General features: G+C 40.2%; 1 protein-coding gene across 1 annotated transcript in view; it reads right to left on the reverse strand.

The window, feature by feature from the left end:
- C1H1orf131 (chromosome 1 C1orf131 homolog) overlaps nucleotides 1–4,407 on the reverse strand; it is an 846,319-nt gene extending 841,912 nt beyond the window's left edge. The window contains exon 1 of the mRNA XM_050770240.1: nucleotides 4,404–4,407. The gene's annotated coding sequence lies outside the window, so the exon portion shown is untranslated. The remainder of the gene's footprint in view (nucleotides 1–4,403) is intronic.
- Nucleotides 4,408–20,274: the final 15,867 nt, after the last annotated feature.

Genomic DNA, 20,274 nt, shown 5'->3' on the forward strand with positions numbered 1-20,274 from the left:
TGATGAGAAGAATGTATATTCTGCAGTTGTTGGGATGAATGTTCTGTAAATATATATGTCTGTTTGTTCTAGGGTATAGTTTCTATCTATTGTTTCTTTGTTGACTTTCTGTCTTGATGACCTGTCTAGTGGAGTCTAGTGGAGCTTTCACTGGAATATTTAAGTCCCCCACTATTATTGTGTTGCTGTCTATCTCATTTCTTAGGTCTAATAGTAGTTGTTTTCTAAATCTGGGACCTCCAGTGTTAGGTTTTCATTAATAATTTCATAGAAATAACTTAGGTTTTGTTAATTTTCCCTATTGGTCTTGTGTTTTCTATTTCACTGATTTCTTTTCTTTTTAATTTCCATTTTTTTCTGCTTACATTGATTTAATTTGCTCTTCTTTTTGCCCCTAAAGATGGATTTTAAACCCATGGTTTAAATTCCTTCTTCTTTTCTAATATAAGCATTTAGAGCTATAAATTTCCCTCCAGCTGCAATCTATAGATTTTGATATGTGCTATTATTATTAAGTTCAAAATATTCTCTAATTACCTTTTAATTTTTTCTTTGATCTACTGGTTGTTTAGAAGTGTGTTGCTTAATTTCCAAATACTTGGGGGTTTTTCTGGGGTTCTTTTTGTTGCTAATTTCTTATTCAATTTTTTTGATTGAGTAATATTAATTTCAATCTTTTTGAGTGTGGTTGACTTTTATGGCTCAGTATATGGTCAATCTTCGTGTATGTTTCACATATGCTTGGAAAGACTGTTTTCTACAGTTGCTGGATGCAGTGTTTCTTAATGTCAGTTACATAAGGTTGGTTGTTCAGGAACAATCTGGATGGCGATGAACGTTCCGGCTTTCCACGTGGCCTCCTCTGACATTACTCTGGGCAAGTTTGGTGAGGGGGCACTTCATTACTGCAGACGGAAGGTCCAGAATCCCCATAATGTTCCCCAATGATATCAGGTATGGAGGTGTTTGATTACTGCTGGTAGAAATGAAATTACTGGCTCCTCACCCAGTCCATTCTGAGAGCACTCCAGCAGGGGTAGGAAGCTGTAATTTTTGTCTAAGGGTTTTCTGTTTTCCTGTATTCCCCCTTTCCTTGTCCTTTGGCTAGAAACAGCAGGTTTTTTCTTGAGGCTCCTTTTGTCTTTTCTAGCTTTATGTTTTCACATTACCTACTTCTCCAGCACCTGATGTAGGATATACAAGTGGGGGAAGAAACCAAGGACTCACTACCATGTCATTATTTAGGGTCTGAGATCTCATGCTGATCTGTTTTCTTCTCTCCACCTTTCAAAGTCTTCTCATATTTGTTTTATATGTGATACTCAGTTTTTATTATTAGTGGGGGTGAGTTTTTCGCTTGGTTTGGGTTTTACAAGAACTTGGTGGGAATAGTACGAAGAAGTACTTTTACTGCATCTTGGTTTGGTGATCTTCATTTTTGAAGGATGTTTTCGCTGGATTTCTAGATTGAAAGTTTTTTTCCTTACAGCAATTTAAATCTCATTGCATCATCTTTTGACTTGCCCTATTTCTGGTAAGTTAGCAACCATTCTTATTGTGTCTCAAGTGAGTTTAATGCATCTTTTTTCTTCTAGTTGCTTTTAATATTTAATTTTCATAATTGGTTTTTAGCAGTTTGAGTATGATGTGCTTAGGTGTGGTTTTCAGTGTTTATCTTGCTTGCGTTTGGTTGATATTCTTGAATCTTTCATCTAAATTAGGAAATATTTGATCATTATGTCTTCAAATATTTTTCTCTCCCATGTCTATTTCTTCTTTTAGTACTCCAATTACATGTATTTTAATCTTATTTCTATTTTCTTACAGTTTAATTAGTCCCTTTTCATTGTTTAACCAGCATTAAAAAAAAGTCAGTGTTTTAATTTTGCTTTAGTTTGGATAGTTTTCCTAACCCTGAGTTCAAATTCACTGTTCCTTCCTTCTGCTGTGTTTGATCTGCCATTAAGCCCATGATATACATTTTTATTTTAAATGTTGTATTATTCAGTTCTAAAATTTCTATTTTATGGGTCCCATTTCTCTCCTGAGTCCAATTTATTTTCTCATTACTTTTACATTTTCATTTAAATCCTTTATTGTATTTGTAATAATCCTTTGTCATAATTATAATATTATCTATTAATTCAAACACCTTGTCATTTCAGGATAAATTTTTATTAACACATTTTTTTCTTTTTGTTATTTTTCCACCATTATCTGTTTCTGTACATATCTGGCAGTGTTTTTGTAATATGCCGGGCATTATAAATGCTCTGTTGTTTGTTGTCTAGATTTTTTTTTTTGTCATCCTTAATAAGTGTCAACTTTCGTTCTGGCAGACTGTTAATTCACTCTTGGAGATAAATTTTATCCTATTAAGGAGTGCTTTTAAAACTTTGTTAGGGTGGGTCTAAAACAGCTTTTTCCCTGGAGCTAGATTAATTTACTCCTATGATGTGATCTTGCCGGAGTCTCTATTGAATGCTCAGGGCATTCAAGGAGGTTCTACACTCTGGCTGGAGGTCTTGAATGTCTCCCTGCTTGTGCAAAATCTAGCAAATGTTTATTTCACAGCTTCCAAGTAAATATTCTCTCTTTAGTGGTTCTATCTCAAAAGGTTGTTACTTGCTAGAACTAGTAGTTTCTTGCTGTGTATATGAATACTTAGTATTTAACCAAAGCTTCAGGAATATTCCTGTACAGATTTCTAGAGTTCAGTCTTCCCACAGGTCTCTTCTCTCTTTTACCCTCCTCTGCAAATTCTAGCTGCTTCAGTACTCCAAATTCCAATATCTTTCTTCTCAGTTCAGTGAAATCACTATGCTCTGTTCAAGCTTTGTTCCTATTCACTACCATCCCGAAAGTATCTCCAAAAGTAAGGTCGAGGCTCACCTCAATTGCCCCCTTCTATTAGGAATCACAGAACTATGCCACCTGTTGTCTAAGGTCTAAAAATGGCACTTCATATTTTTTCAGCTGTAAATTTATAAATGACGGGGCAATAAACTCATATTAGTTACTCATGGCTTATGGTACAATCATTTTAGAAAAGTTTTGTAAGATCTATCAAAAGCTACAAAAATAAGCCTCTCTTATTGTCCCCCAATATTATTATTTTTAGTTTTCATTGTTTTACAGACAGGGTATCCCTTGTTGCCCAGGCTGGAGTGTAGTGGCATGATCACATCTCACTGCAACCTTGAACTCCTGGGCTCAAGTGATCCTCCTGCCTCAGCCTCCCAATTAATTAGGACTACAGGCACCCACCCCCAAGCCTGGATAATTTTAAAATTTTTTGTAGAAGTCGGCTGGTGGGGGGAAATGTTTTGCTATGTTGCCCAGGCTGATCTTGAACTGCTGATCTCAAGCTATCCTTCTGCCTAGGGCTCCCAAAGTGCTGGGATTATAGGCAAAAGCCACTGTACCAGCCAAAAAAAATTATTTCTAAGAATGCATCTTACTCAAATCATCTAATGTAGAAAAAATATACATGCACCAAGTTATTATAGTAGCAAATGCAAGTTAGGAGTCACCCAAATAACTGAAATATAGGCGTGGTTATGTAAATTACAGTTAACTCACTTAATGAAATAGTACATTGGCATTACACATTATATTTTGCAAACTTTGAAACAACATGAGAAGTGTTCATATAGTATTAAATAAAAAGAGACATATTAAATTATTTGTACACTCTGATTATAGTTATAAAAAATCTACATATGAAAAATATCAGCCAGGCATGGTAGCTCAAGCCTGTAATCCCAGCTGTTTGGGAGGCCAAGATGGGTGGATCACCTGAGGTCAGGAGTTCGAGACCAGCCTGATCAATATGGTGAAACCCCGTCTCTACTAAAAAATACAAAATTATCCAGGTGTGGTGATACACACCTATAATCCAGTTACTTGAGAGGCTGAAGCAGGAGAATCCCTTGAACCCAGAAGGTGGAGGTTGCAGTGAACTGAGATTGCACCACTGCATTCCAGCCTGGGTGACAGAGCAAGACTCTGTCTCAAAAAGAAAAAAGAAATGAAAGAAAGAAAGAAGGAAAGAAAGAAAGAAATATCTCAAGATGTATACAAACTAAAGTAACTTTGTTAAGTTTGGCAGGATTTGGAAGATTTTTTTTTCCGTCTAATTTCAAGTATCTTTTTTTCTTTTTTTTTTTTTTTTTCATGATACTGAGTTTCACTCTTGTTGCCCAGGCTGGAGTACAATGGTACAATCTTGGCTCACTGCAACATTCGCCTCCTGGGTTCAAGCAATTCTACTGCCTCAGCCTCCCGAGTAGCTGGGATTACAGGTACCCACCACCACACCTGGTTGATTTTTTGTATTTTTAGTAGAGACGGGGTTTCACCATGTTGGCCAAGCTGGTCTCGAACTCCCGACCTCAGGTGATCCCCATGCCTCAGCCTCCCAAAGTATCTTATTAGATGAACACTTTTTTTTCCTATACACTTTTAAGTTACAGAAGCTGATATGGAGTTTAGTGAGCATCTGATTTCAACACTAAAAATAATGTTGAACAGCCAGGGCTCTGAATTTTCAGAAACATTGCCAGGTAAATAAACAGAAAGGAAGAATTTTAAAATTTCATTAATAAGCAAAAATCATGTGGAGTTTTAAGGATGGCTCATCAAGGCTTAGGAGTCTTTGAGAATAATTGCTGGATAGAGTTCAGGTATACTATTGAATGTGAGCTGATCAGGGACCAGTCACATATCTACAGAGCTATTTTGTAGTTGTTGTGTTTATTTGTTTTCTTCGTATTCAGGATTCAAAATGGGAGGGTAGGGAAAAGGGAAGCATATCAAAAGAAAGTTCTAAAGGCTTAACCAATAGGTTTAGAGAAGAGTTAAAACCAGCCAGAGACTAAGAGAAAAATGTGGTGTGAAAGCCTTAATGTAAGGTGGTGCTGGAAGGAATCCATTTGTGGGACCACGTGATCACAGAAGTGTTAGCAAGTTAGTAACACAGAAGTGTTAGCAATTCAGTAACACCTGATTTAAACAAGAACATTCATCTCCCCATACTCACATACTGCTCTGTGATTTACTTTCCATGTAAATACACATGGTTCTGAACTACCAGTTGCTCTGGCTTTTTAGTATAATTTTGGAATTCTTTACTCATTTCATACTATTGTTTCTAATAATGGCTCAGGAGAATATTGCTTATTCACAAAGTGTGTACGATGATGGGTAATATTACAAAGCTCCAGAAAGAAAAGTGGCTCTAGAGAAAGGAGGCTGAATAATCAATGAAGCAGATCAACATTAATACACCAAATCAAATTTTCTCTAGCGTAAGTTAAACAGCTTTGCCATTTAGAGAGCAATGCAGACTGTGGAGGAAAGTTTGTAAGCTGGTATTAGTTGTTGATCTAAGTAAATTTTGCCAAAATGCAGGAACCCACTGTAAGTCCAACAGAGGTGGCTCATTGCCTAACTATAAAGATTAGCTCAACTCAGAATAATGGCCAAGATTCAATATTCAACGTTCTTAAAGAAAAGGACTTTCAACCCAGAATTTCGTATCTAGCCAAACTAAGCTTCATAAGTGAAGGAGAAGTAAAATCCTTTACAGACAATCAAATGCTGAGAGATTTTGTCACCACTAGGCCTGCCTTACAAGAGCTCCTGAAGGAAGCACTAAACATGGAGAGGAACAACTGGTACCAGCCACTGCAAAAGACCATCGATGCTAGCAAGAAACTGCATCAACTAACGAGCAAAATAACCAGCTAACGTCATAATGACAGGATCAAGTTCACACATAACAATATTAATCTTAAATGTAAATGGGCTAAATGCTCCTATTAAAAGGCACAGACTGGCAAATTGGATAAAGAGTCAAGACCCATCAATGTGCTGTATTCAGGAGACCCATCTCATGTACAGAGACACACATAGGCTCAAAATAGAGGGATGGAGGAAGATCTACCAAGTAAATGGAAAGCAAAAAAAAAAAAAAAATTAAAAAGCAGGGGTTGCAATCCTAGTCTCTGATAAAACAGATTTTAAACCAACAAAGATCAAAAGAGACAAAGCCATTACATAATGGTAAAGGGATCAATTCAACAAGAGCTAACTATCCTAAATATATATGCACCCAATACAGGAGCACCCAGATTCATAAGGCAAGTCCTTATAGACCTACAAAGAGATTTAGACTCCCACACAATAATAATGGTAGACTTTAACATCCCACTGTCAACATTAGACAGATCAAAGAGACAGAAAGTTAATAAGGATATCCAGAACTTGAACTCAGCTCTGCACCAAGTGAACCTAATAGACATCTGCAGAACTCACCACCCCAATTCAACAGAATATATATTCTTCTCAGCATCTCGTTGCATTTATTCCAAAACTGACCACATAATTGGAAGTAAAGCACTCCTCAACAAATGTAAAGGAACAGAAATTATAACAGTCTCTCAGACCACAGTGCAATCAAATTAGAACCCAGGATTAAGAAACTCACTCAAAACTGCTCAACTACATGGAAACTGAACAACCTATTGCTGAATGACTACTGGGTACATAACAAAATGAAGGCAGAAATAAAGATGTTCTTTGAAACCAATGAGAACAAAGATACAACATACCAGAATCTCTGGGACACATTTAAAGCAGTGTGCAGAGGGAAATTTATAACACTAAATGCCCACAAGAGAAAGCAGGAAAGATCTAAAATTGATACCCTAACATCACAATTAACCGAACTAGAGAAGCAAGAGCAAACACATGCAAAAGCTAGCAGAAGGCGAGAAATAACTAAGATCAGAGCAGAACTGAAGGAGATAGAGATACAAAAAACCCTTCAAAAAATCAATGAATCCAGGAGCTGGTTTTCTGAAAAGATCAACAAAATTGATAGACCATTAGCAAGACTAATAAAGAAGAAGAGAGAGAAGAATCAAATAGACGCAATAAAAAAATGATAAAGGGGATAGCACCACCGACCCCACAGAAATACAAACTACCATCAGATAATACTATAAACACCTCTATGCAAATAAACTAGAAAACCTAGAAGAAATGGATAAATTCCTGGACACATATACTCTCCCAACACTAAACCAGGAAGAAGTTGAATCCCTGAATAGACCAATAGCAGGCTCTGAAATTGAGGCAATAATTAATAGCCTACCAAGCAAAAAAAGTCCAGGACCAGATGGATTCACAGCCAAATTCTACCAGAGATACAAGGAGGAGCTGGTACCATTCCTTCTGAAACTATTTCAATCAACAGAAAAAGAGGGAATCCTCCTTAACTCATTTTATGAGGCCAGCATCATCCTGATACCAAAGTCTGGTAGAGACACAACAAAAAAAGAGAATTTTAGACCAATATCCCTGATGAACGTCAATGCAAAAATCTTCAATAAAATACTGGCAAACCGAATCCAGCAGCACATCAAAAAGCTTATCCACTATGATCAAGTGGGCTTCAGCCAAACCCACAGCCAATATCATACTGAATGGGCCAATATCATACTGAATGGGCAAAAACTGGAAGCATTCCCCTTAAAAACTGGCACAAGACAGGGATGCCCTATCTCACCACTCGTATTCAACATAGTGTTGGAAGTTTTGGCCCGGGCAATCAGGCAAGAGAAAGAAATAAAGGGTATCCAATTAGGAAAAGAAGAAGTCAAATTGTCCCTGTTTGCAGATGACATGATTGTGTATTTAGAAAACCCCATCATCTCAGCCCAAAATCTCCTTAAGCTGATAAGCAACTTCAGCAAAGTCTCTGGATACAAAATCAATGTGCAAAAATCACAAGCATTCTTATACACCAATAACGGACAAACAGAGAGCCAAATCATGAATGAACTATCATTCACAATTGCTTTAAAGAGAATAAAATACCTAGGACTCCAACTTACAAGGGATGTGAAGGACCTCTTCAAGGAGAACTATAAACCACTGCTCAATGAAATAAAAGAGGATACAAACAAATGGAAGAACATTCCATGCTCATGGATAGGAAGAATCAATATTGTGAAAATGGCCTTACTGCCCAAGGTAATTTATAGATTCGATGCCATCCCCATTAAGCTACCAATTACTTTCTTCACAGAATTGGAAAAAACTACTTTAAAGTTCATATGGAACCAAAAAAGAGCCCACATTGCCAAGACAATCCTAAGTCAAAAGAACAAAGTTGGAGGCATCACGCTACCTGACTTCAAACTATACTACAAAGCTACAGTAACCAAAACAGCATGATACTGGTACCAAAACAGAGATATAGACCAATGGAACAGAACAGAGCCCTCAGAAATAATACCACACATCTACAACCATCTGATCTTTGACAAACCTGACAAAAACAAGAAATGCGGAAAGGATTCCCTATTTAATAAATGTGCTGGGAAAACTGGCTAGCCATAAGTAGAAAACTGAAACTGGATCCCTTCCTTACTCCTTATACAAAAATTAATTCAAGATGGATTAGAGAAGTAAATGTTAGACCTAAACCCATAAAAACCCTAGAAGAAAACCTAGGCAATACCATTCAGGACATAGGTATGGGCAAGGACTTCATGTCTAAAACACCAAAAGCAACAGCAACAAAAGCCAAAATAGACAAATGGGATCTAATTAAACTAAAGAGCTTCTGCCCAGCAAAAGAAACTACCATCAGAGTGAACTTGGGGAACCTACAGAATGGGGGAAAATTTTTGCAATCTACTCATCTGACAAAGGGCTAATATCCAGAACCTACAAAGAACTCAAACAAATTTACAAGAAAAAAAACAAACAACCCCATCAAAAAGTGGGCAAAGGATATGAACAGACATTTCTCAAAAGAAGACATTCATACAGCCAACAGACACATGAAAAAATGCTCATCATCACTGGCCATCAAAGAAATGCAAATCAAAACCGCAATGAGATACCATCTCATGCCAGTTAGAGTGGCGATCATTAAAAAGTCAGGAAACAACAGGTGCTGGAAAGGATGTGGAGAAATAGGAACAGTTTTACACTGTTGGTAGGACTGTAAACTAGTTCAACCATTGTGGAAGACAGTGTGGCAATTCCTCAAGGATCTAGAACTAGAAATACCATTTGACCCAGCCATCCCATTACTGGGTATATACCCAAAGGATTATAAATCATGCTGCTATAAAGACACATGCACACATATGTTTCTTGTGGCACTATTCACAATAGCAAAGACTTGTAAGCAACCCAAATGTCCGTCAATGATAGACTGGATCAAGAAAATGTGGCACATATACATCATGGAATACTGTGCAGCCATAAAAAAAGGATGAGTTCATGTCCTTTGTAGGGACATGGATGAAGCTAGAAACCATCATTCAGAGCAAACTATCGCAAGGACAGAAAACAAAACACCACATGTTCTCACTCATAAATGGGAATTGAACAATGAGAACACCTGGACACAGGGTGGGGAACATCACACACCGGGGCCTGCTGTGGGGTGGGAGAAGGGGGAGGGATAGCATTAGGAGATACACCTAATGTAAATGACAAGTTAATAGGTGCAACACACCAACATGGCACGTGTATACATATTAACAAACCTGCACATTGTGCACATGTACCTCAGAACTTAAAGTATAATTAAGAAAATAAAAAAGTCAATGGTTTAAGAAAAATAAAGTCCATGATGTTTAGACCATTCAATAAAACAGTTAAAAAAAAAAAAAAAAAAGAATTATGGCCAGGAATTTTCTGCAGATGTGCTGGGAGAATGGGAGGCCTTTAATCCACTGCTGGCCCTGTTATACTCCTCTCAGCTGTCTTTATTCCCCATTTTTCTTAGGTTTAAAAAATATTTAATTGTGGTAGAATACACATAACATAAAATTTATTGGCCGGGCGTGGTAGCTCATGCCTGTAATCCCAGCACTTTGGGAGGCCGAGGTGGGCGGATCACCTGAGCTCAGGAGTTCGAAACCAGCCTGACCAACAAGGAGAAACCCCGTCTCTACTAAAAATACAAAATTAGCCAGGCATGGTGTTGCATACCTGTAATCCCAGCTACTGAGGAGGCTGAGGCAGGAGAATCACTTGAGCCCAGGAGTTGGAGGTTGCAGTGAGCCAAGATCACGCCATTGCACTCCAGACTGGGCAAAGAGAGTGAAACTTCATCTCAAAAAAAAAAAAAAAAAAAAAATTATCATTTTAACCATATTTAAGTGTACAAGTCAGAAATGTCAAGTACCTTCAGGTTGTTGTACAGTGAATATCCTGAAGTTCTTTCATCTTGGAAAACTGAAACTCTATGCCAATTAAACAAGAACTCAAAAGGATAATTTATTTATTAATTAATGCCTACTAACTTGTACGTAATGACAACTAGATGGCTTGCATTTAAAATATTTTAAGGCGCAGAATAAATCTTTGTTCTTAATAGAAAAATTGGAAGATACAGATAAGCAAAAAGAAAAAAATATATAATTCAATAGTAAATTGAATTACATCTCATGTACGCCTGTATATTTGAAGACTTTCCCTAAGCAAAAGGGGAATCTTGCTTCTGTACCTTTTTTTTTTACACAATATATCCTGAACATCTTTCCATATCAACAGAGATCTCTATCATCACCATCTTTAAGGGACGTGTAGTATGCCATGGGAGGGATGTGTCATACTTTATGTAACCAACATCACTAAGCTGGCCCTCTTTTATCTGCTATTGTGAACAGTTTGATGCTTTTTAACAAATCTTCATAAGTAACAATAAAACCTTACCTCTAAAAACAAAGCTGTAATGCTGAGATTTCAGATGCAATGAAAGTGGGGAGAGATAAAGATTTGGGTGAGAGTGTTTTCGGTAACTTCAACCCCCCTTGCACACTGTGACTTTGAAAACCGGGTCTCCCAGAGGCCTGGCTCTCTTTAGTGGGTCATTCTCAGAGCCTCAGGGACTGCCCAGAAAGCAGGAACTCACCTGCTAACAGGTTTGTTCACACTTACATCATTGCCCTTGGTCATTCTCTCTTCTTACACACTGTCTCCACTCTCACTGCCATACTTATGCTTCTACACTAAAAAAATTGCTTTCTCTCAAATGTTACCATACACGGTTAAAGATAAGGAACCTCACACTCTCTGCAGAGGTTCTGGTTAGGAGTGTCTAAAAAATGCACAAAAAGCCCAGTCTCTTGCCTTCTTTGTCCCTAATCTCCCACAGAGAGGGGGTAACATAAACGTCTCCTGATGCACTGAAAAGCTTTGTGCTGACTCATGAGATGTGCAGTACAAACAAATGAAAGAACAAAAAGATAACAGTTTTTAAGAAACGGTTCCAGGTTTTTAGGGAGAGAGAAGAGGCAGAGGAGTGGAGAGGTGGGGAGGGGAAGTTCTAAGAAGCAAGGTCTGGAAGTGCAATTCTTTCTTGTGAGCTATCTACCCTGGAAGGGATGGACCAGCCCGCTATCATCCCCAAGCTGGCCCAATGTGTTGTGAGCACAGGTTAAACTTCATAGTGACCTGTGATCTGTCCATGGTGCTACTGAGGAGAGCCTGAAATCAAGATGTTCTGATTATAGCCCTTGTCCAGCACCCTCACCTCTAAAATGGTAATCTCAACACCCCTCCCCGCCTTACAGAGCTGTTAAATGGATACAACGATGATAACAATGAATGTTAACTGAGAGTCACAGTGCTCCTGTGTACATACATACCCGGCTATGTATTTCCCATACATGACCTCATTAGAACTCACTGCAGCCCTGTGTACAGTATTCAAGGCCTTAAACAAAAGAAAAAACCAAGCCGAGAGAGGCTTTCTGACTTACTTCAAGTCACACAGTAGGTAAGAGGGGCAGCTGGAATTTCGTCCCAGGCTGCTTGGCTCCCAAGTCCTTGTGCCTGACCATCTCACTCCATGACATAAGGCACCTCCTGCGAGGCTATGTGCACAGGAGTTGACCAACAGACTTAGCTCTTCTTTCTCTTCTAGTGAGTTCACTGTTCAACTCCAAGCCCCAGCCTCTGACATCAAGCTCTGGATTGTCTGCTGACTGAAGCGCTGGAAGACAAAGAAACTGAATAGAAGGAAGGCTCGTGGGACCCTTCCTTCTATTAGTTTTCTCATTATTTAAAAACACAGACTCCCCTATGCCTGAATTTCCCATAGATTAGAGCTCTTCTCCTACTTAAGAAATTCCAACAACCTTCTTCTGGCATATCTCTGCTTGCCTTGGGAGATTCTCTCCACTTAGACTCCACTAAAGTGATCCAAACTCATCTTCTTTTATGCCGGAGCACACACTCTCCTCTGGTGGTCCTCGTGTCACGCAATCTCATTCCATCTCTGGCCAGCACTGTCTGATAGAAACAGGCGGCAAGCTGTGAATGTAATTTTAAATTTTCTAATACTCTCACGTAAAAAGTAAAAAAAGAAAATGATAAAATTAATTATAATGATCTGTTTTATGTAACCCAGCATATCCAATACATTACCTTTTCAAGATGTAATCACATAAAATTGTAAATGAGATATTATACAATCTTTTTTTCATAGTTAGTCCTTGACATTTGGTGTGTATTTTGCACTGAGGGTGCATCTCCATTTGAGTTAGGCATACATCTAGAACCTGTGTTACAAGTGGCTCGTGCCTACTGTGCTGGAAGTGTAGGTCCAGTCTTTTGTTCAGGCTCATTCCCCATGTGTAAAATCTCTCTCCTCCCCTTCAGCTAAGTGAAATCCTAAACACTGAAGGCTCAGCTCCAGCTGTGCTTCTAAAAGGAATCTCCTCGAACTCAGTCAACACGTGTTCTTCTCCCCTTGACTGTGTGTCCAGGCCTGCAGTTACGCTTTTAAACATTCCCCTCCAGATAGCATCGTCTCTGCCCCTTCACGCTAACACTGTCCCAACTCCACTGAAGCCCAGGGCGCTTCCCACTGCACTCCTCTGCAGCAGTTCTCACTGGGTTCCTTTATTACTTCCCTGGACTCTCCCAGTACCCTCATTCCTGATCACCTCTCCTTCTCAACACTCTTCACCTTCACCTGTGAGCCCACATTCTCCTGACTTTTTCTTCCACTCTGACCACTTCTTAGTATCATATGGGGTCTTCTATTCTGCTTCCATCCCTTATGTATTTTCTTTTGGATCTGACCCAGCTCCCTATTCCTTTTCTTCTCTCTCCTTAGTCTCTGCTTGGACTATTTCATCATTACCTTAGATTTCAGTTATTATGGATAAGCAGAGTCTATTCTTATCTTCACCTCCAGCCTTAATTTCTTCCTTTATATTCAGGTCAGAAAATACAATTGCATATGTAGGGAAGAAAAAATGTATCTTTTCCTCACCCAATATGAGAGTAATGGCTGAGACTCCTATAACAGAAGACAGGTTAAAAAGAGAAGAGCATATACATTTATTTTATTATGTTTTATGTGGCAAGAGTACCCTCAGAAATGAAGAACCAAAGGAATGGGAAGATATGTGTATTGTTATGGACAGCGGTGCAGAAGTATGATTGGAGAAAAAAAAAGATGTGATCTAAAGGGGGGAACTTAGGAAGGCCTGTTTGTTCAGTTTCTTCCTGGGGTCCCTGTGTGGCATTCCTTTCCTTTAGGGATAGAACAGGATACCTGGTACGTGAGGGTATTCGGAGGAAAAGAGAAGATCAGAGTCACCGTCCTAGGTTTGATGGTCTGCTTTAGGGAAGAAGGGGTGAGGAGAATGTTCGTTTCTATGTCCCACTTCAAGGGAGAAAGGAGTGACAGAAGGTCAGAGGGGCCTTCCAGCTTCTGCTGTTTTCTCAATTTCCAAGGCATCACATTTTGGGGTGGCATTTCCTGCACCCCATCACATACTTGACATGTCATTAGATTTGTCAATCTAACCCCAACACACATACGTGTTTGCACACACACTCACAGCACACCCATTTCTCCATTTGTCTCTGGTACACACATCCACACTGTTACCTAATCCAGAATCCAAAGCCATGCTTGATTCCTTCTTCTCCCTCACCTCCCAGATCCAATATCCAATCCACCAGCAGTTCAGGAATGCTCTAACTTCAAAAACGACCTCAAATGCAGCCTCTTCTCTTCATCTTCTGGCAGGAACCTTAGCCCAAGTCAAAATATTTTCCACCTGGACTTTTATTTTTGGACTGCTTTCCTTGCTTCAAGTTCAAAGCCCCTTCCATAGTCTTCATAATCTAGCCCCAAGCCCTTCTCCAACCTCATCTTCTACCTTTCTTCTCTTTCAAAACACTCCAAGCCTGCAGATCTTCTGTTATTTAAAGGTACAGTTTGTTGTAGTACAATTCACAGCACATGACAATCCTCTTTATTTCATTGTGTTTTTGAGGCTGGGTCTCACTCTGTCACCCAGGCTGGAGTACAGTGGCTTGACCATGGCTCACTGCAGCCTCAACCTCCTGGGCTCGAGCCATCTCCTGGAACAGCCTCCCAAGTAGCTGGGTCTACAGGCACATGCCACCACACCCAGCTGATTTTTAAATTTCTTTTATTTTGTAGAGTTAGGTGTTTCCCTGTTTTGCTCAAGCTGGTCTCGAACTCCTGTGCTCAAGCAAATCTCCCAATATGGCCTCCAAAGTGCTGGGATTACAGGTGTAAGCCACTGTCCCTGGCCTCGTCTTAATTTCAAAACAGTGGAAATTCATTACTTCCTAGACAAATCAAAGTGCCTAGTCCTCAGACTTGTCAGCAGAGCCCTGGGCAGCCTCAGATTTGTTTTTATGTACTCCTGGGTAAGTCATCAAGGGTAGAAATAAAATGGTGGAAGAGACCTTAAAAGCATTTCCATATTTGGGGCTGGATTATAATTCATGCTATTCCCCAGAGAAAATGTCCCTTTTTCCCAAAATCTCTAGAGAAGGATACACCACAGCCACTTTTAATGTCTGTTGACCTTTTTAGCCAGGAAGTTCTAATTCCTAACTCAAGTACCTTCAGCTCTAGTTCAGTCTCAGCAGGATCCAAGATCATGCAATGACTCTGTCCCTCTCTGAGCCCATGTCTCCAGCCTGGCTGCTTCAGGCAAGCGTTGGTGTGCGCCCTGTCCTAGGAGGAGCCTCATGTCTGAGTCAATGCTCTGCTCAAGCAGAGGACCATGGTGGTGGTTTGTAATCAGAAGCCATCTTCATTTTCCTTCTTCTGGACTTGGCTGCTGGAAAAGACTGTATCAGCAGGCTGTGGCTTCTAAGGAGAGAACACGTCCCCACCTCCCCACACTGCTCAGCCATGCATGGAAGACTCTCTGCATTACCAAATCTCCTCCGAAGCAAGCCCTGTGGGGCCCCCACAGCCACTCAGGGTCAGCACTCCAGACCCATGAGGGATGCCTTATGAGGTCAACAGAATGAGAAGCTACCAGGATTCCCTCACTGCTTTCCAGACAAAGTCCAAAGGCTGCCTGGTGCAGACATGCCTTGCCCTCTCTCCTCAGGCAGCTGGCTGTAGGACACCAGGAATGACCACCACCTTGACCTCTGAATCTCTAACATCAACAAGCATCCACTAGGGTCTTAGCCTACCTGTCTTTCCCATAAGAGAGAATAATAGAAGGTAATAGATGTGTGTGTGTGTGTGTGTGTGTGTGTGTGTGTGCGTGTGTGTAAGTGCAGGGGAGGTAGAATACACAAATCCATCTTTATAAATTTAATTTAAATACTGCCCTTCACTTTGTGCATTGGCACAAAATTGGCAGGTTCATCTTAATTTGAAAGTTTTTTTTTCTAACTAAGAAAATGTTCATGAACTTTCTCTGTGTGGTAAATAAGAGGCTCCATAGACATTATTGGTAGAGTGAACATTATACAATTAAAAAGCAATTCCTTCCTCCAGCTTTCCTGCAGTAACCAGTGCTCCTCACTCTCGAGCCTAAGCCTTGGGTTTAGAGTGAGTATTTGCTAGTAAGAGTCTGTACCTATTGCCGTCCTTGGAAGCATTCATAAACATTTACTCACTAAAGGATGTATCCTACCTGAATTTTCTCAGAAAACTTCATTGTTGTATGAATCTTAGTCTAGTTGTCTTTTAGCCATCTTTAGAACAAAGGGTTACCTAAATCTACTTTTTTCAAACTACAGCATGGAGACATGAGGGGGACCTGGGAGGGTGTCCAGAAAAGTCAATCAGCAGTATAGATATGCCACACCCTCCTGGCGAAAACTGAGTAAAGCAGGTTAATTCTACTCACAGAATGAGGAAATGGTGTGAATTTTGTGCAGCAAAAACATTTAAAAGATACGGCGGGTGCTACTTCAGGCAACCCCCAACAAAATGATGAATGTTGTGAAGGTTAGAGGAGAGGACTTTAAGGGAAGCTTCAGGTTTGAGGTGTGTCTGAAAGAGGGACAAGGAGTAGTGGCGAAGAGGACAGGGTTTGTAAGGCAGAAAATAGATTTGTATTATTTTCTTTGAAGTGTGAGACTTGCAGATTCACATGGATATAATTGTAGACTTACTCTAAATACATACATACATATATATATATATAGCAAGACGGTCTCATTCTGTTGCCCAGGCTGGAGTGCACTGGCACAATCATAGCTCACTGCAGCCTGGAACTCCTGGGCTCAAGTGATCCTCCCGCCTCAGCCTCCCAAGTAGCTGCAGTAATACAAGTGCATACCACCATGCCCAGTTAATTTTTTTATACATTTTTGTACAGACAGCGTCTCACTTGGTATACTGCCCAGGCTAGTCCTGAACTCCTGGTATCAAGTGATCCTCTCACCTCAAGCTCCCAAAGTGTGGGGGTTACAGGTGTGAGCTACTATACCCAGCCCAAGGACTGTTTTTTTGTTTGTTTGCTTTTTTGTTTGTTTGAGACAGAGTCTTGCTCTGTCACCCAGGCTGGAGTGCAGTGGCGCCATATCAGCTCACTGCAACCTCTGCCTCCCGGGTTCAAGTGATTCTTCTCCCTCAGCCTCCCAAGTAGCTGAGACTACAGGCACGTGCCACCATGCCTGGCTAATTTTTGTATTTTTTTTCTTGGAGATGGTGTCTCACTCTGTCGCCCAGGCTGGAGTGCAACCTCACTCCTCCTGGGTTCAAGCAATTCTGCCTCAGCCTCCCGACTAGCTGGGACTACAGGTGCATGCTCCCACACCTGGCTAATTTTTTTATATTTTTAGTAGAGATGGAGTTTCACTGTGTTGCCCAGGCTGGTTTCGAACTCCTGAGCTCGGGCAATCTGCCTGCCACGGCCTCCCAAAATGCTAGGATTATTACAGGCATGAGCCACTGTGCCCCACCTAATTTCCATATTTTTATAGAGACAGGGTTTCATCATGTTGGCCAGGCTGGTCTTGAACTCCTGACCTCAGGTGATCCACGCACCTTGGCCTCCCACAAAGTGTTGGGATTACAGGCGTGAGCTACTGCACCCAGCCCTAAGAACTGTTTGAAGAGGAAGCATAAGAATTAACTATGAGGCTTCATGGTAAACATTTGATTCATAAGAAGATCCAGAGGCCAGGCATGGTGGCTTACACCTGTAATCCCAGCACTTTGGGAGGCCAAGGTGGGCAGCTCACCTGAAGTCAGGAGTTCAAGACCAGCCTGGCCAACATGGTGGAATCCCGTCTCTATTAAAAATACAAAAATTAGCCAGGTGTGGTGGTGCATGCCTGTAGTCCCAGCTACTCAGGAGGCTGAGGCAAGAGAATCGCTTGAATCCGGGAGGCAGAAGTTGCAGTGAGCCGGGATCACGCCACTGCACTCCAGCCTGGGTAACAGAGCAAGACACTGTCTCAAAATAATAATAATAATAATAATAATAATAATAATAATAATAATACAGAGAGGTCAAATAAGGTACAGCACCCCGTTCCATTTTCCCTACCCAACCCCAAATCTGTGTCAAGAAGTACCAGAGATAGAATCCTTGAAGGGTGGGTACTCATATTTTATATCCATAAACCAACACCTCCTGTTTTTCCCCACATTGCCTCCCCAGCCATAAGTAGCAGGAAACTTCTCCATTTGGTTAACCGAGTTACCCTTTTGCTATCCACAAAGCCGTGCCCATTCTTCCTAGGGGTGATGGTGTATGATTATAAATTTCCATTAATCAACAAAGTCAGTTGGAGTTTTATATTCCCCCACTCCAGGGTAGAAGCTTCATGCTGAAGACAGAATTTAAAAGACCATTTTGATGTCTTATTGCTTCCACTATTTTTCAAAAATAACAATTGCCCAGAATGTACCAGCTTCCAGCTGTTATCTTTTAGTCTGGTTCACAGGCCATGCTGCATTCAAAATTCAAGTTCGGTAAAGATGCCGTCATGGCATTGTCTCACTTCTGTATTTTAACAAGGATAAAATATGAAATTTGAGCTGGAAGCAATATTACGATTTTGATATCAGCGACTCTGCACATGTGGTTTTACCTCCCACGTTCCTCCTTCCCCTCCAGAGGAAGTTTTCTTAAAGATTTTTCAGCAGGCAGATTTATTACTCGTCATGATTTGGGGATTATCTGTTGGACAGTTTTGCTATTTTTTTCTGATACCAGAAACTAAAAAGAGCAGATCGTTTGGCTTTCAGGGACACATACTACATGGTAATCACTCCCACACTGTGAATACAATCTGCAGTAACACAAATGTAATTCCTGTCACTAATTGAAAGACTCCCTTTTCATGGAGCTTATGTGGAAATATCAGATTGTTCTGAATGTCTTTTGAGGCTATTTTCCGCCGGATGCTTTTTTGGATGTGAGAGGATTAGTGGGATTCTCTAGTCCAATAAACTGTTATCTCCAAAGAATATTTCTGATGGGACATCACAATAACATGCAGTCATGTTTTAATTTTAATACACAGGGCATTCTGAAAAGTACATTCTGTCACATGGAGACAGATGTTTCTCCCTTCAAACATTGCCAGAAACAATTTGACCCCTTTATAATCATGTTTCAATTACCTGCTTTTCTCTCTCTCTCTCTCTTTCCCTTCACTCTCCTCTCATCTTTTTCTCTATTCTATTCTGTTCCTCCCTCAGATTCTCTCTTTCCTGCCAACTTTTCATTTCATCCTATTTTACAGTTCTCTTCATATTTTCCATTCCTCCTTTTAAAAAATCTTCCGTCAAAGGCTTAGACTGCCAATAAGAACCTAGCATTCCTTGATCATACCGAAAGTAGGATATGAAATAATAGACAAGTGCTACACTGTCATGATCATCTTTATTTCCCTTGTAGGACATTGCCTTGCTGTGGTTCTGCACCAGTTGCTATGTCTGGATATGAAATAGTTCTAGTGAGAGCCTGGTTAAAATGCTAAGCACAAACAAAGCTTTATGAAGCACATAATATTCTTACAAGTTTAAGAAAAATATCCATCCATTCAGAGAACAAATGTTTTTGAAACTCTATGCAAACTCTAATTACCACGCATTTTTACTTTTCATTATAGTAGATTCTTAGAGGACTTTTACTTCACAGCATTTTATACCTGAGTTATTGTTATTATTGAAAGAAAATTGAAATAAACTATTCACAATCTTTTACCATATATCATTTTAACTATTTAACACTGTTTCTCCCTGAAGACATTACACGTTTTTGGATTATTACTGTGTTAGGTTGCTTCTCGGCCAGTCCCTCTCTCAAAGTCATGAAGAGTGAGATCTTGATCCAGAGAAGTCAAATCTTTAAAGATAAACTCAATAAAATTGTGTCACTTTGCTCAAAGAAAGAGCAGATGAAATATCTTAATGAGAGTTATCAACTAAGCAAATTTTTATTGAGAATCTACCTGGTTCTTTTGAGGCCCATGTCTTTGTAGTCTTCTGTCACAGTCAGAGGTCCAGCTACTCTGAAGCTGCCATGCTGTGATGTCCAGACCACGTGGAGAGGACGTGTGACCTTGCTCCAGTCAATAGCTGAGGTCCCAGGCAACAGCTCTCATCAACTGCCAGACAGGAGTGAAGACTCCTCCAGAGAACTTCAGCCTCCAGCCATTGATTCATTTATGGCCTTCAAGCCCTTCCCAGCTGAGGCACAAGACATTGTGGAACACAGTGCACTGAATTCCTGACCCACAGACTCTATGGGCATAATAAAGGGATTGCTGTACGCCACTAGGTTTCGGGGTGGCTTGTTATATGGCAACAGTAACTGGGACTGATTTTGGTACCAGGACTGGGGTGCTACCGTGACCAAAAAAAAGCTAAAACATTGTAGCATTGGCTTTGGGACCAGGCAGCCTTGAGGAGACTGTCAATGAAGGATTAAAGGATCCCGAAAAGAATTTTAGTGAAAGCTGGAGGAGAATCAATGA

This window comes from Macaca thibetana, chromosome 1, assembly GCF_024542745.1.
Source record: "Macaca thibetana thibetana isolate TM-01 chromosome 1, ASM2454274v1, whole genome shotgun sequence".
Classification (NCBI taxonomy): domain Eukaryota; kingdom Metazoa; phylum Chordata; class Mammalia; order Primates; family Cercopithecidae; genus Macaca; species Macaca thibetana.